General features: G+C 34.6%; 1 protein-coding gene across 6 annotated transcripts in view; it reads left to right on the top strand.

Annotated features, from left to right (window-relative positions):
- The window catches only part of LOC127881066 (rap1 GTPase-activating protein 1-like), a 218,588-nt gene that overhangs the window by 122,441 nt on the left and 77,736 nt on the right, over nt 1-18,411 (top strand). The window lies entirely within an intron of this gene.

Raw genomic sequence — 18,411 nt, 5'->3', positions numbered from 1 at the left:
TTCTGTGCAGTCGGAACTAAATTTTTAAGCCCCATTCCAACAAACATTATTAATATATAAGATATTTTCAATATAGAAATTGAAGTAATTATAACGGTGAATAAACTAGAATAAAAGTGTATTAGAAGTAAAATAGTACCAGAAAACCAACCAAATTAGAGTTTTATGCAAATTGATTGTTTTTCTTTTGTACAGTAAAAAAAGTCATGTACTGTGTTGGGAAATTTCCACGTATCTGTTCAGATTGATAATAGGAAATGTTGATTCTATTTTTGGATCTTAAACAAATAGAAGTAAATTTATCTGTAGCTGTGTGAACTTGGTTGCTGTCAATTTCATTTCAGTACAGAAAACATTTTATTAATGGTAACAAAGCTATTTCATGTTTATTTAACATTTCTTTTTCACATTTATCATCATAATTATTTATGAGTTGTTTTTGTCCCCTACCGGTTTCACTGGAGGGGACTTATAGTTTGCACTCCGTCAGTCAGTCAGTCAGTCAGTCAGTCAGTCAGTCAGTCAGTCAGTCAGTCAGTCAGTCAGTCAGTCAGTCAGTCAGTCAGTCAGTCAGTCAGTCAGTCAGTCAGTCAGTCAGTCAGTCAGTCAGTCAGTCAGTCAGTCAGTCAGTCAGTCAGTCAGTCAGTCAGTCAGTCAGTCAGTCAGTCAGTCAGTCAGTCAGTCAGTCAGTCAGTCAGTCAGTCAGTCAGTCAGTCAGTCAGTCAGTCAGTCAGTCAGTCAGTCAGTCAGTCTGTCAGTCTGTCTGTCAGTCTGTCAGTCAGTTTGTCTGTCACACTTTTCTGGATCCTGTGATAACTTTAAAAGTTCGTAATATTTTTTAATGAAACTTGCAACATGGATAAATGGCAATAAGGACATTATGCACTTCGTTTCATTTTGTTCCTACGTCAAAAATTGTGGTTGCTATTGCAACCAAAAAAAATAATAATCTGAAAATGGTGGAATTTCTGACAATGGTGGAGCCGGAAGGGGACCATATTGCTTGACAATAGCCTTGTTATGATTCTGGAACTGTAATATTGAAATAAAATCGTATACATGCACTCATTAAGTGAATATTATAAAAAGGGAACGTAATCGCTTTAAAGGTTATATCACAAATATCAATGCATATAAGGCTTTTACAGTAACTGTATTTGGTTTTGTTGCAACATGATAAAGTATTAACAAACAAGCATTATTTTGTGATGCATGGTTTTATATACTTGGAAAGCAAACGAAATAACTTAAAGCACGGGTGGTTGCGTGTGGCTATGATAATATTAGTAAAAACATCATTTTGAACGAAAAATAATCAAACTGTTATGAAAAATCAATGTCTTTTAATAACAAATTCGTCCACAAGAAGGTCATACGAGTTGTGTATCATGTTATTTCTTAAAATTTGATCCAGCAATTGTAAAAATATTTCAAGATTGTACATTTCCAGAGAGGAAATTTATTTCTGAGTTTACATGTAATAAGACTGAGTTCATGGAAATCGGTGCACAATTGGTGAAGTAATGGCTGTTCTAAGCAATGCACCCTATTATAAATTTGATAGTGAAATTTTGTTCTCAGAGAAGTTTTTATAATTTGACTCTTTTTCATTAAAAATGATGTTTTTACAAATTATTGAAAGCTATTGCTGCTCATTATAGGAGAATTTTCACTTTTATTTTTGGTCTCATTAAAAAGCAAATTCATATGGGGATTAATTAACACCGGTGTTCCTGTCACCAATGCAGCTATGACTTCAACAGATTCCATGCCCATTTAATGATGTTGATGAGTTTACATTTGATATCCGTCCATTATCTTTATAGGGACTTGTTCCATGGAATGACTAGATTCAAGTTTTAAAGACTCCTCTACCAAACTTTAGATAGAGGTTAAAGTGTCTGCTCCCTTTAGGTTATGTCATTTCACTATAGGCAACATATAGAGATTAAAGTGATGGTTCCCTTTAGCTTATGTCATTTCACTAGGCAACATAATTATAGAGGTTAAAAAAAGACTGCTCCCTTTAGCTTATGTCATTTCACTATGCAACATATAAAGGTTAAAGTGTCGGCTCCCTTTAGCTTATGTCATTTTACTATGCAACATATAGAGGTTAAAGTGTCGGCTCCCTTTAGCTTATGTCATTTTACTAGGCAACATATAGAGGTTAAAGTGTCCGCTCCCTTTAGCTTATGTCATTTCACTAGGCAACATATATAGGTTAGAGTGTCGGCTTCCTTTAGCTTATGTCATTTCACTTATAGGCAACATATAGAGGTTGAAGTGTCCGCTCCCTTTGGCTTGTCCAGAGTTAATATTTATGCCCCCCTTTGAAGAAGAGGGGGTATATTGTTTTGCACATGTCGGTAGGTCGGTCCGTCCGTCCACCAGATGGTTTCCGGATGATAACTCAAGAACGCTTAGGCTTAGGATTGTGAAACTTCATAGGTACATTGATCATGACACGCAGATGACCCCTATTGATTTTGAGGTCACTAGGTCAAAGGTCAAGGTCACAGTGACTTGAAATAGTAAAATGGTTTCCGGATGATAACTCAAGAACAATTACACCTAGGATCATGAAACTTCAAAGGTACATTGATCATGACACGCAGATGACCCCAATTGATTTTCAGGTCACTAGGTCAAAGGTCAAGGTCACGGTGACTCTAAACAAAAATGGTTTCCGGATGATAACTCAAGAACGCTTATGCCTAGGATCATGAAACTTCATAGGTACATTGATCATGACTCGCAGATGACCCCTATTGATTTTCAGGTCACTAGGTCAAAGGTCAAGGTCATGGTGACTCAAACCAGTAAAATGGTTTCCGGATGATAACTCAAGAACACTTACGCCTAGTATCATAAAACTTCATAGGTACATTGATCATGACTCGCAGATGATCCCTATAGATTTTCAGGTCACTAGGTCAAAGGTCAAGGTCACGGTGACTCAAACCAGTAAAATGGTTTCTGGATGATAACTCAAGAACACTTACGCCTAGGATCATGAATTTTCATAGGTTCATTGATCATGACACGCAGATGACCCCTATTGATTTTCAGGTCACTAGGTCAAAGGTCAAGGTCATGGTTACTCGAACCAGTAAAATGGTTTCTGGATGATAACTCTAGAAAGCTTACGCCTAAGATCATGAAACTTCATAGGTACATTTATAATGACTTGCAGATGACCCCTATTGATTTTCAGGTCACTAGGTCAAAGGTCAAGGTCACAGTGACAAAAAATGTATTCACACAATGGCTGCCACTAGAACTGACAGCCCATATGGGGGCCATGCATGTTTTACAAACAGCCCTTGTTTAAAGAATATTCTAAGTTAACATAATACTGTACATGTAATCATTCAACAAATTCAAGGTCTATTAAAAAATTGTTCAAATGCTCATGAAAACCAGCACTGAATTTCTCAACTACAAATTAAGGACAGTTAACAGCTTTTTTTTTTAATTGGAAAAAGAACACCCAATAGGGAAAAATTGGTGCAAACAGCCCGGATATTGAGAACATTTGTGGTATGAAATGTTCAAATTTGGTATTAATGTGTTAACTACTTGGTACTTTAAAACACTCAAACCCTTTTTAATGTTCTTGCACTTGCCTTTTTCAGGTGAAATGTCAGATTTCGTGCTCATTTGGGATTGAAACTTTTTATCGGAGACATGTTAATTTTTCAATAAGCAATGACTGATGCACTTCTGGGTCCACATTTGATTCTGACTAAGGATGGCTGTTATCAACAGTTAGAGTTTTCTTAAAGCTGTTTTGACAAGGACAAGTTGTATTTGATTATTGTGACTCAATATATTTACAGAAATGTTAAAAAATAAAATGTTTGCCTTCTCAATATAGAATTTTGTCATTTTTCTCAGATTTGGAAATTGCCTTAATCTGTATTTATACTTGTATTTACAATAAAAATAGCTTGTTTATGAATCCTAGAATGTTTTCAACCATCCGGGTTACAGTGTTAATCATAAACATTTGAAAAAAACAACTTGTATATGTAAATTCCCATGATACCAATTCAAGAACAAATGAAGTACAGTTCATGAACCCTAAAATGTTCCACGTGCAATCATATAGTGTTCAGGAATACATTGACCAAAATTCATTAAGTAAATTTCATGAAACACATCAAAGAACATATCAACTGCTGTTCATGCAACATTTTTTATTTGCGTGAAATGCTCATGAAATGCACATGAAATCATAAACAGAATTTCCCTAAGGTAACGCTTTAAGAACTTAATGTGGCGTAAAATATTGCACTTGTTAAGTTTTTTAAAAATTAATATTTTAGTTAGATATGACTGTATGTAAACCTGTTGCTGTTAAGTTAAGAAATTGTGAAAAGGCATCACAGAATAGGTGCTAGTTTTAGTTGCTTCCCTTCTATTCATATAAATATTTTCTATCCATAAAAGGGAGGCAACTCATGAAATGCAGAGTTGACATTAACCACAAGGTTATCTCCCAATATTTTGTAAGTTACTGTTAGGTGGTAATGATTTCAATAATGTTTATAAATATATCATGTTATCTGTGGAAGAAAAAGACTTAAACAACTAATATTTTATTTTGCTTTGTTATAGATGAATTGTATAGCAAATGTTTTATTACAGAATATATTTAGAGGTAAAACATTGTCAAAAAGTATGGGGAATTGTTTAATAAAATTTTGTCAGATGTCCACAGGTTGATTTGTCCATGTCTTTTCTGTTGTATCACCATCATCACCATTTGCCTTTTTGAACATTCTAGAGACTCCATTAATTTCTTCTAGAAACTTTGTGACAACGATTGTTCCAATTATATCTTGGCCAAGTTTGAAAGTGTAGGGTTAAAAAAAGGTCAAATTAAAGAAAAGGCATGTGAACATTTTATTGACCTTATATATTGCACATTCTTATCAAACTTGGTCAAAACAATTTAGTCTTGTGGATATCTTTGTCGAGTTTGAAACTTGATCATGTGGGATAAAAAAAAGTTCAGAAGGTAAAATTAAAGAAGAAACTTTTGAACACTTCAGAGTTTATATTTATTGCCAAATCTTTTTGACACTGGGTTAGAACATTTCGTCGCTTGATTGCTTTAGTGCTCTAACTACCATTTTCATTTTTTGGAGAAAAACGCATGTGATAGTTAAACCTTTATTTTCTCACTTATTTATGCACGTATGAGGACACAAATATACCGGAGTGTTTATCGGCAAACGGAGAATATGAATATAATTAAATAATTACATTTAGATTCTGGCAATTGATAGGCTAATCTGTGCGTGAATTCTACTTTGCTCTATTAGTCCCGGAGATGGTGCAGTACAGCATTCACCTGTTTGTAAAAATGTGGGAGATAGAGCAAAATGGAATCGAAAATTGGGAGATAGAGCGAAATGGAATCAAAAAAATTCTTCTGTGATGACTGAATCTTGAATCCGATTATGTCATATTAAAGAACTGGTTCTCACGAACACAGCGATATAAATAACTCATTTAAAACAAAAAAGGAGATAGAGCACTATAGCAATAAAGCGACGATTTGTCTCAAAATATCATGACCAAGATCAAAACCGGATCATATGGAGAAAAACCTAGGTCAATAGGGCCATTTCAGAAAAAGCATTTGAATATTCAAATGGCAACATTTACTGCCCAATCTTCATGAAACATGGTCAGAAAATTACAGCATTAAACAAAAAGTTACCTTTCAAACTGTGTATATGTTCAAATAAATTTAGTGATTCATAAAGTAGATTCTACTCCTTTTACCAAAATCAGTTTTTATGTCCCCTAGGGGACATATTGTTTTTGCCCTGTCTGTTTGTTGGTTTGTGTCAAACTTTATCATTGGCCATAACTGTTGCAATATTAAAGATATAGCAACTTGATATTTGGCATGCATGTGTATCTCATGGAGCTGCACATTTTGAGTGGTGAAAGTTCAAGGTCATCCTTCAAGGTCAAATATATGAGGGGGGGACATAGTGTTGCACAAACACATCTTGTTTAAATATTTGAACCGCCTTAGTTAAGAGGCTGCAGTGATGTGCCTGAAATGACTGCTGTTAAAAAAGCGGAAATTTCATACAAACAAACAACTTCAAAATGATCTGCTTTTAACAGATGGAGCTTAAAACATTAGACTTAGACCATGTATTCTGTATCTTATTTTCAAATGCATTTTAGCCTTCAGTTCGACGGAAAACTATGCTTGTTTTTGCATAAAGTATTGTCCCAGGAAAAATAGCCTGTGCAGTTTGCACAAGCAAATTATGGACAACTCTTTCCTTAATTTTTTTATTTTCCTTTGAAGTTAGTCTCTTCTTGGTAAAAATCCACTTAAGGGGGAAAGTGTTGTCCCTGATTTGCATGTGCAGATTGCACAGGCTGATCAAGGATGACACTTCAAGCACAAACATTAAACCTTGATTTTCTAGAGCAAGGCTGATGTGATGGTTAAAATGTCATTTCTGTCTGTTAGTAAAATAGGAATTAAAACTTTATTTCCCCTGCAAAATGTTGTTCTGCAGTTCACGAATAATTCGTGAACTGTTCATGAACTGAGTTCATGAATTGTTCATGAATAGTCAGTGAACAGAAAATGAGCCACGTCTGTGAAATGTTCTTGAAATTTTAGTTCATGAACTGATCATGAACACTAATGGCACGAAGTGTTCATGAAATATTCTTGAAACCTAATGGCATGAAGTGTTCATGAACTATTCTTGAACCCTTATGGCATGAAGTGTTCATGAACTTTTCTTTAACCATTATGGCATGAAATGTTCATGAACTATTCATCAACACCAATGACATGAAGTGTTCTTGAACAGTTCATGAACAACAGAATTCTTGAAAAATTCTTCAGGGTTTTGCTGTTCATGAACAGTTCATGAACATTTTTCTTCTATTTTTCAATGGCCCATTTTCTGTTTATGGACTGTCAGTGAATAGTTCATGAACCATAGTTCTTCAAGAGTTCATGAACTGAGGTGGCATGAAGTGTTCATGAACTATTCATGAACAAGAATTTGTCAATTTATGCAAAGGTTATCATAAGTGTTACCAAAGCTCAACAAACAGGTCAGGGTAAGAAGAAACAAGTCTTGTATTAGCACTTAACATATTGATAGCAACATATAACAATAATTTAAATATAACACTAATAACTGAGATACAAGTGGTTTGATAATACTCTTTAAATTTCATAATACAACTTTGCACTATATGTTCAGGAATAATTCATGTATTGAAAAGATTATGAATAGTCTCATTTTCAGTTTAAGAATCATTTAGGCCACGACTTTTATATTTCTTGGTTTACAAAACCGCCGACCCTAATTTTTGGAAAATGGGAAAAAAAATAAAATCGGAAAATCGTCTTTTTTTTATATATTTTATTCCCGACCGCACTGAAAAACGAGCGAACCGAGAAAAAAACGATCCGGTTTGAGTACTGTTGCGAATAAAATCAAGTAAGTACAATCAACGATTGGTTCACATATATTGCAGAGATCGGGATATTTTCAATGTGACACAGTATGTACCAGTCCTTTTATGGGCACTTCTCAAAATTTATTTATTTACAGACAATAGGAAAATCAGCGTCAGTAAAATGTCGACCGCATCATAATTTATTTCCGAGTCTGTGACGCAACTATATTGTTTAACATGTTTATTATATTAAACAAACCCGATATTCTAGTAGATAAAAAAAAGTATTACCGTGCAATTTGATAATTAGTATAAATAATCCAATAAAACACTGCCATTATTTACAATATATGTGTTTAGGAATTTTGTTAACACGTCCGCCATAGTTTATAGGAACTGTACAGAAAGTTTGGAAATCGGAACAAATCGGTATATCTCGGAAAATCATTGATAAATGTATTTGTCGTTTTAATGCTTAGGGCCGAGTAATTTCGGCAAATCGGAACTCAACTTGCGTAAAATACTAGCTCAATTAACCGTTAAACTCCGCCTCCGTTCTCTGCAAAAGATTCGACGGCGGAGCTATGCACGTGCTATTATTAAATTGGAGCATTGCAACTGAGAAACAAACGCACGATTGGTTCGGCATGTTGATTGCTAGACAAAGGAAGCCAATTTTGTCGGCGCGAAATTTGTCGCTTTATTGCTTGAGAAAGCAAGCGGCTTTCCTTTGATGACGTCAAACTGTCAATTCACACAGACTGCACATTTTCGGAAGACTTTAACTGGCTCCTTGTTTACAATTCCAGTCAAAACACTTGCTAACATTAAACTTCGGATTAAATTATCAAAATAAAGCAAAAGCCAAGTTGACAAATATGATTGTATTAATTCGCGTCAGTTCAAATAAGACGTTTTGCGTTGTAAATCAACGAGTTTTCATGACAACAACAACTTTAACAAACATTACCGCGACGACGCGGGGATCGATCTACCTCGATTTTTTGCATGGGCGATGTCATAAATCGAATAAGAGCAAACACATACTTTGTGTATGAGTAGTTTATCTTATATGAGATTTATGCAACGGGCATCGCATTGCGTAATGGTGCGCATCGAATTACGGAAATTAAGCGCAGTTTTTCGTTTTAATGGGAGAAGAACGCATGTCATTTAATGGAGTGTTTAAAATATCCTGATGTTACAAAAGGTGCTTTTAGGTGACTCATTTCATTTGAAGATATAGATGTCTTTCATTGCATATTTTGATTTTTCGTCTCTGTGTTAAGGTTATAAAAGATATGATGTCTTTGTTCTGATGTTATTAGTAATAACTTAATTTTCCAATGATGTTTTTTTTTTTTTTTTTTTCGACCGCCCGATGGACCATTTTCAAAATAATTTTTGTAAACCAATAAAAAAAAAAGTCGTGGCCTTACTAATCAATGGTTTCCCTGAATTGGTTACACTTACAGTGCCAAAGAACTTGAAATGGAACCAATGGCTGATCAGTTCAGCCGGTAATTTATTAAAGACTTACATTTTCAAATATAACATAAACCATGTGCCTTCCGTTTCAACTTCCTGTGCACACAATATTCTTCCTTTGTAAAAACAGCAATGCAATGTACATGTTTGAGTTCTTGATATCATCTTAAACTGTTCTTGAAATAAGATGTCCTTAAAACGTTCTTAAACTTGTCTTTTAAGTCTTCCAAGAACAATGACAGATCCTTTTAAGAACATATTGGATTCTTAAAAAGTCCATCATATGTTTAAAAACATTGTGTAGACCTGTTTAAGAACATCAGAAGGAAACATGTTGTTCAAAAAAGTTCTTAAAGTGTTTAAGAATAGTTTAAGAATAATTCAAGAACAGGAAAGGTCCTTAAAAAGTTATTGAACTGTTCCTGAAGGCAGTTCTTGAACATTTCTTGTACAAATGTTCTAAAAATTCTCTAGAACAGGTCAAGAACTCTTACTTACAGTGGTGAAAATACTATGCATATTCATACTAACTTCACAGGTTTCACAAATCTACAAGATTAGTATGCTAGACATTTCAATATTACTTTTAAAAATATGTATGAAACATCTAGCACATTAAAGGAATTCATGAATTATTCATGATGGATCCTCAAAGTCTGTCTCAGAAAAGTCATCAGAAATAATTGTTCATGAAATGTTCATAACTAAGTATTTATGGTTAGATGAAGAACTGTTCATGAACTTTGAAGTGTTCAACAAAAATTCATAAACTGTTCATGAACGTGTCTTAAGAACAGTTCATGTCCAAAAGTTCATGAACCAAGATTAGGAACTTTTTGAGAACGGTTCATGAACAATTCCTGATTGACTTGAAGTGTTCATGAAATCATGAACAACATTTCGCCAAGGTTAGACTTCTTTTTCAACACAGAAGCAACTGTTTAAATCAATATTACATGTACTCTCAAATTTCGCTTATTTTACTTTATAACTCGTGGAATAATTTTTGATTGCAATAGTTGTTTCTTAATAATTGGATTGTCATGCAAATTTGATTTTCTTATTTGCTGTTAATTATCACAGGAATTGTCGTCTTGAATTTCTGCCTCTGAGCTGTTTTAAATTCCTGAATCTCAGGTTGTTGAGGAAACCTTGATAGAATAACAATTGTATTATGTTAATTACATATTTTCCTTTATTTAAATGTCAGTAATTCAGTTCTCTTACGGGTTTTTATAGGATATCTACATGCAATACTTGCATTAAATACCATTACAGTTGGAAATTAAATAAAATGGTGCAGTTTGCAAGGGTGTTGATTTTTTTTTACCTAAAACTAAACAGTGACTTGTATGAGTCTTGAATTGATATTCAATCAACATGGAGAAAAAAAACCTGAATACTTTTATGATAACAAACTCCACTTTAACCCTTTCCCTCTCAGAAGCAAAGGGAAAATGGCTATGACATTTTAAAACTTGAATCAAACAAGAAAGGTCTTTAATGAAATGTAACTTTCTAAGGGACTACAAATGCGTAAAAATACGTTCCTAAGTGGTAAATAGTTAAACTTGCGCAGTGAGTGCTTGTTTGTTAAGCTCACCTGAGTTTAAAACACACATACTATTAGGTCTTATATTTGAATCTTGGTCAGGTTAGGTCAAAGACTTAAGGTCACCAGGTGAAGTTTTCAAATTCTTGATCATTTGAGGTCAAAGACTAGATCTCCTGAGGTGAAGTATTCAAATTCTTGATCATGTGAGGTCAAAGACTAGGTCACCAGTTGAAGTTTTCAAATTGATCATGTGAGGTCAAAGACAAGATCACCTGAGGTGAAGTGTTCAAATTCTTGATCATGTGAGGTCAAAGACTAGGTCACCAGGTGAAGTTTTCAAATTCTTGATCATGTGAGGTCAAAGACTAGATCACCTGAGGTGAAGTTTTCAAATTCTGGATCATGTGAGGTCAAAGACTAGGTCATCAGGTGAAGTTTTCAAATTCTTCATCAGGTGAGGTCAAAGGCTAAGTCACCAGGTGAAGTTTTCAACAATGGGTATAACTTGAACTCAGGTGAGTGTTTAAGGGCAAACATTACCTTCTTTTTTAACCCTTTACCCCTTATACGCATTTGAAGACCTTTAGAAAATCACATTAAATTTAAGTCTTTTCTTAATGTATTAAAGTTTAACAGGCTTTATTTCCAAGCCTAAGATAATAATGAGAAGCAAACAGCATAAAACCTGAACAGACTATGAGTTACTCACAGGTTTTTAGCTCTACTGGCCATAGGCCAGAAGAGCTTATGGGATGGCATGGTGTCTGTCTGTCTTGTCTGTCTGTCTGTGTGTGTGTGTGTTAGACTTTCTCTTGTTTATCTGATAAAGTCCACATTTTTCATCCGATTCTTTTCAAACTTGTTCAGTGTGTTGATATTAATGAGGACTCGAAACCTATTGAAAATGGGTTACATCAGAGTAAAAAGTCCAGAATTATCTCCCTTTGAATTTGAGAAAATTGTGACATAAGGCTTGCTTACGCAATAAAGTCCACAGTTTTCATCCAATCATTTCCCAACTTGCACAGTGTCTTTATCTGAATGATGAGTCAAACCCTATGGAAAATGAGCAATATCAGAGTTATAAGTCCATAATTATCTCCCCTTGAATTTGAGAAAAAAATGAAAATCTTGGAACATTTTGCCATAACATTTGCAATATTGAAGATAGCAACTTCATATTTGGCATGCATGTGTATCTCGTGGAGCTGCACATTTTGAGTGGGGAAAGGTCGAGGTCATCCTTTAAGGTCAAAGGTAAAAAAAATGAAAATCTTTAACATTGTGCCATAACTTTTGCAATATTGAAGATAGCAACTTCATATTTGTCATGCATGTGTATCTCATGGAGCTGCACATTTTGAGTGGTGAAAGGTCAAGGTCAAGGGTCATCCTTCAAGGTCAAAGGTCAATACAAAAAAATCAAAGAGGCACAGAAGGGGACATAGTTTTCCAACAAACACATTTCTTGTTTGTTTACATATAAAGTTCTATCCTTTTGATACTTCAACGGATGTTTTATATCATCAAGAGCCAGAACCCCATTGAGAGTGAAGAAAATTTGTCCAACTTTAATAATTGTTGAAAAGGAGCCTTTTGAAGTTTAAATTTTACGTTTCTTCTCGTTTATGCGATGAATTTCCCACTTTGGGTCTGTTTGTTTAAAATTTACTCAAAATGTTCATACTATCAAGGGCTTGAGCCCTATTGATTCCAGCCAGTAGAGCAATTTAGGCCCTCATGGGCCTCTTGTTCTGGTTTTATGCTGGTTGCAAAAGCTATTTTCACTTAGCTTCTGATGGGGAAAGGGTTAATCAATGATTACACTGGAATTATGAATTGAGTTGGGCTTTTTAAAGTTGTATAATTGTATCAACTTTTAACAACCAAATTCAACTGCATGCATTGTGAAGGACATTCTGCTGTCATATCAATGTTCATTTCTTTGCTGAATTTCTTCCTAGATCTAGAGACAATATAATTATTTTCCCAGAACGTACAAGAGTAAATTACTGCTGGATTAATTTGCAAGCATCAATTTGACACTCTAAATATCTTTTCTTTTGTTCAATTTCTGTCATTGGAAATGTCATGATTCCAAAAATAGCAACTTAGTTGTTTTCTTCTAATGTGACAGTATAAAGGTTTTAGCTTTGTTTCCAAGAATTTTGTTTTTAAGGGAAAAGACGTTTTTGCCTTGAAGTGTAAGGTCCGTCATTAGTGACATGACTTTGGTATGGAAGCTTTGAAGTCTTTTTCATGGCTTTTTTTTCTTTCATAATAAAACATAATCCATTTTTTTTTTATGAATGGGTAGGTCTTTATGATTTTCCATATTAATGGTAATGCTTATTATGGTTTGAATATTGCCCTCATGATGAAACAAATGTGCCATGCTCTGTGAAAATGGGGTTTAATGAATGTGCATAAAGTGTCTTCCCAGATTAGCCAGTGCAGACCGCACAGGCTTAATCAGGGACAAAACTTTCCGCTTTTATGGTATGTTTCCTTAACAGAAAGTCTCTTCTTTGCAAAAATCCAGCTAAGGCGGAAAGTTTCATCTCTGATTAGCTAGGAACCGTAACCCTCGACTGCCTGTGTGGATAACTGCAGTAAAATTAAGCAGACGACGAATGCTAGGAGCGTCTGCTCTAACCACCTCATCTGCCTGTTTATAGTTCCCACTGGTACACTACATAGTGTGTATGTATTCAAAAGTATTTAACAGCTTGTAAGACAACGTTGTCCAGTCTAGTGCTTATCATTTAAATCTGTACATACTTGCTGCTTTCAGGGAAAAGGGGGCTTAATGCACGTCAAATGAGATTAGCCTGTGTACACTGATTAGCAAGATCAATGACTTGAAAAAAACAACACATCTCAACCTGTGCTTTAAGACACACTCTTTATAAATTTGAATGGGTTGTGGGTCCCATATTGACCTTGATAAGATTCGTACTTGAAATTATTTTAATGGGCTATATCTTTGTTAAAAAGATATGACTTGGAACCTTATCCAAGCCTATTATCAAACTCCACTTAGTTTAAACCTATTTATTTGAGCTGGATTGCGTATAAGCCTAAGGCTTATTTGAAATACTCTTAATTCCATTTCCTGGGACTAAAACCAGGACTTGGTCTCATTGGTAGATCTAAAGAACGCTCCCACAGGGAAGATCAAACTCGTGACCTCCCGGTCACTAGGGGGACACCATATCCTCTACGCCATGGCACATACTCCACTTTGACCTTGGCAATGACCTAACCTAGACTTTTAGAAGAATATTCTATTTCTTGGTTACATACATTTTACAGTTTTGCCTAGCAGCAACATGGCATGCTGCAACTTTTGAATACTTACTCTGTTGCTGTTTTGTGACTTAAATAATCCTGTGATATCATTTTTCTTTAACCTTCTGCAAATTTAGACTTAAAATAGTTCAAACTGTCTGTCATAATCTGCCTGTTCTATATAATATTTGAGTATTGATACAACCATTCCTATATCACTCAAAGCCAAAATTTGTCTTCTGAGCACCAACTGCGGGTATGTATGTTTACCAAGGACAGATTACTTATTCACATGGAATTTTTTGTGAAACAGTTTAGTGTCTGAACTTTCTATTCAAAGTGTACATTAACCTCTTTGTCTCTCTTATTAACATCTTATCGTCTACCAACATAAAACAGATTGTGTTACTCTAGTCTTTACTCAGTAAGCTGAAGGCGTAATTATTATCCATGAAACAGAAGCCTTCTTACACTTATCACTGTCTTGTGCCTTATTAAATTCTCCAGGGGTTAAACTGACAGGGGTTATCACAAATAATGGAGGGTGGTCTTAATTGTGGAAGCAGCCTGTTGGAAATTAGATAGCATCTCAGTATACTTACAATTTCTCCGAGAAAAGACCTCAGGAGCCTAATATTCTTCTTTGAGAGGGAGCAGCGGTTTTTTAAGCATAAAAATAATGGTATTATTTTGCACATACCACTGAAAGAAAAGTAAAATATCATAATTTGTGTGGCTGGCTCATTATTCAAACTCATCAGCCAAAAATTCACTTGACACAATTTGCTCTGACTGTTTAATCAAAGAGAATGATAAGCATTCATTTTGGTTTTGTTAACATCTTTCAATCAACAAATGTTTATGTATTTTTAAATACTATGGGGGCATTGATAAGGGAGATTGTGCATTAAGCATTAAGTAAAGTAAGTAATTAAGTAAATTCAACCTGCTGACAGTTTTAGATTGGATTTCAAAAAGCTTAATGAAACTGGCAAGTCTATCTAGGAGTTTCCTGAAATAGATTCCTAGTGGTTGGTGACCTATTGTTTCTCAAATTAGTTTGAATCACACATTTAACTCGGACTGTATAATATAGGTTAAGATACACTTATTCTTTTAAGATATCAGCTGACTTGTTTTCACTGAATGCATTAAAGCCACACTCTTAGGCTTAACACTTTACCACTTAGATTGACGTATTTTGAAGCATTTGTAGTCTGTTAGAAAGTTATCTTACTAGATTCAAGTTTTAAAGGCTTCATATCCAACCCTTAGATACTGATGAGCAGCAAACAGCATAAAACCTGAACAGACTGCAAGTTACTTGCTGGCTGTTGCACATAAGCCATTTTCACTTTGCTTCTGTGTGGAAAGTAGTGCTGCAACAATACGCCAAAAACCGTATTGCAGTGGGAGCAGTGGTCTAATGGTAAGACGCTGGCTTAGGGATCGAGAGGTCCCGGGTTCGAATCCCGCCCTGACTGCTGGAATTTCCTTGAGCAAGAAATTTATCCCACAACTGCTCCTCTCCACCCAGGTGTATAAATGGGTACCTGTGAGGGAAATAAGCCAATGTGCCGTGGCTGCATACTGCGCCAAGATGTTAACGGACGACTTATGACCCAGGGATCAGGGAAAAACTGTAAAGCGCCTTTGAACGCACATCTCGAGTATGAAAAGGGCGCTATATAAATGTGGTATAAAAAAAAAAAATTGCAATATATTGTCAGTTCAAAAACCCGTATTGCAATATATTGCAATATATTGCTTACTTGTACCAAAATTATAACTTGCCAATTGCCTGATAATCCCGTATAATCCAGTTTTAAAGCAAATTCTGGTATATATTTACTATAAATGTGCTCAAGAATAACAAGAAACACAAACATACGCAACTTTTCTTAAGTATCAAATACATTTTGGCATTCGTAACTATTTAAAGATGTGATGAAATAACGTCCAACCGGGGCGTTTTTTTCCACTGAACACGCGTAATTCACCTGACGTGATGTTCCCGTTTTTATACAACACAAAATACACCCATACTTTCCATGCCACGTTCTACATGTCTGTATAATTTTCGCGCGCTTTTGATTGAGACAAAGGATAAAGCACTTTTTATTTGACGCTAGAATTTTTTATTGTCGCATTAGCATTAAAATTTGGAAGCGTAATTCCGAAGTTCGGAATACAAATTTAATAATGCTCAATTCAGAATCGAACAAAACATTTACAGCAGCGTGTGCAATTAATTCAACGTTAATCTGTTCAAAAGCATCGAACAAATGCTCCGATGTAACAACGCTACTCCGTATAATACACTTTCAGAATGCTATTTTTACGGATTTTTTTTACACTGCTTTGTTTTGTTTACCTTGTTATCATTATTTCGAATGGCTTTTCTGGACAAATGTGAATGAATTTTTGTAAAATGTTCGTACCGGTATAATGAAAATCGTATCGCAATACAATATGCAAATTGCGTATTGCGATATATACCGATAAACCGGTATATTGTTGCAGCACTAGTGGAAAGGGTTTCTGCATGAGCCTAAACAGTCATCCAGATAAGCCATAGTTGTCAGAAGAGGCTAATCAGGGACATCATTTCGCCCCTTGACTGCATTTTTGTTAAAAACACATTGTTCTTAATTTATCTGCCTTTTTATGATCAGATTTTTCGAAGAGTCCCCTTTGCATATAGATAAAACTTACATGAACTCTCATAATTCACAACTGGCTCTAAGTGGCCTTAAGTTGCAGCAATGAGTTCTGAGGTGCGTTGAGGTAATGAGCTACCATGTGGCTGCACTGGCGTCACCGGCTGCACCTTGCTGCTCTATCCCCCGCAGGAATTAGTCAACTGTGACTCAAGTCATGCAATCCTTTCCCTGGAATCAATTGTAATGCGGTGAAGTGGTTGACAGGAGAAGGCGTAAGACCAGGTACTGCTCTTAGAGAGTCTGGTGCGAGAGGAATTTCCATTGACCGGCTTTTAAGAATTGTTTTCCAAACATATAATTATAAATGCATGTTTTTAACTTACAGTTATGATTTTGATAATCCGCTCCATTTGAAATTTAAGTGAGCTTAAACCTGTAACCTATGGGTAAGTGCGAATTTGGGTTTTGGATTCACATTTGCCAAGGAAATGAAAAATCACAAATCTAAGTGGTTAAGGGTTAAATATGTATCAAAGTGGTAAAGGGTAATTTGAGAATGTTTCTGATATAAGGCCCAATACACAATTACTTTTTTCACATTTTGGGATCGGAGCCGTAAATGCCCTCTGAATTGGGAAAAACTTACCGGTAATTGTTTTAACTTAAATACATTTGTACTTTAAAATTGAGAATGAGTGTTTTTATGATATGTACAAAGGTTGAACGCTGGAAATTAGATCTTAGCTGCATAGGAAAAATAAATGGACACTTGGTATGGGGCCAAATAAATGCCCCAAATTTGACCAAAATGAAATCACTGTTATATAAGATATTTTGTCTAATGCCACATAAACATAATAACAATTCCTTTGTTACCATGATGAAATGAAGTTATGTTTGGCTTCATTAATGCTGGATTGGCATCTGGTTATTTATTTTCATTCTCTTGACTTGCGCTGGCATTATAAGACAGTGTCTAATGATGTTTACAATTTAAACAAGATGGTAGGAATAATCATCTTAAGTATTTGAACAAATATTTTTTCTGAGAAAATGGCACAAAAACTTGTGTCTCAGGATAGTAAATAATAATTTTTGGAATTATAAATTAAGATAGTTACTCATAATTCATTAAGTAATGTAATTTATTACTCCATTCATTAAGTAATGTAATTTATTACTCCATTCATTAAGTAATGTAATTTATTACTCCATTCATTAAGTAATGTAATTTATTACTCCATTCAAATGATATTTTTAAGCAACAATGCTAATATAAGCATGAACACCATCAGCAGTTGTTGTAGGAGTAGCAGTGGTTAAGTGATAAAAGTAAAATAAACCAGAATAACTATCATTTATTACAACATGTATTAATCGTTATTTTCATGATTGAATAACTTATAAACTTATAAACTCAAATAATGGTAAATAAATCCATCATTTAAATATTGTAAAGACTGTGTTAAAATGAATTAGTTTTTCAATCCTCAATAGTTCTATGTCTAAAACCAGGTAGTAAAAAAAATGTCATTTAAATTAAAGTATTCGATTTAAAAACAAAAGATGCCAAAAACATTAACCCATTTATGCCTAGCGTCTAGAAAAAAGGCCTTGGCAAACAGCGTAGACCCAGATGAGACGCCGCATGCTGTGGCGTCTCATCAGGGTCTGCGCTGTTTGCTTAAAGGAATTTCTGTATGAAATATTCTAAATATAGAAATTAATATACTAGACATCCCTAGTTTTGGAAGTAAATTGATCCAATTTAGAAGGATGGGAGAGTTACATTTGCTCAATCTGTTACACTTGGTAGCACAGGACCTTTCTTTGTTTTTTTCTACATGTATTTGAACAACATTTTTACCTAGATTATATTACTCATGGGGGAAATCAAGATGAAGTGTACAGATTACATTTGAGTCACTGATGAAAAATATGAAAGGCAGT

The sequence above is a fragment of the Dreissena polymorpha genome, chromosome 5 (genome assembly GCF_020536995.1).
Source record: "Dreissena polymorpha isolate Duluth1 chromosome 5, UMN_Dpol_1.0, whole genome shotgun sequence".
Lineage (NCBI taxonomy): Eukaryota > Metazoa > Mollusca > Bivalvia > Myida > Dreissenidae > Dreissena > Dreissena polymorpha.
The sequence above is the reverse complement of the archived record's forward strand: the minus strand, read 5'-3'. Positions and strand labels throughout refer to the sequence as shown.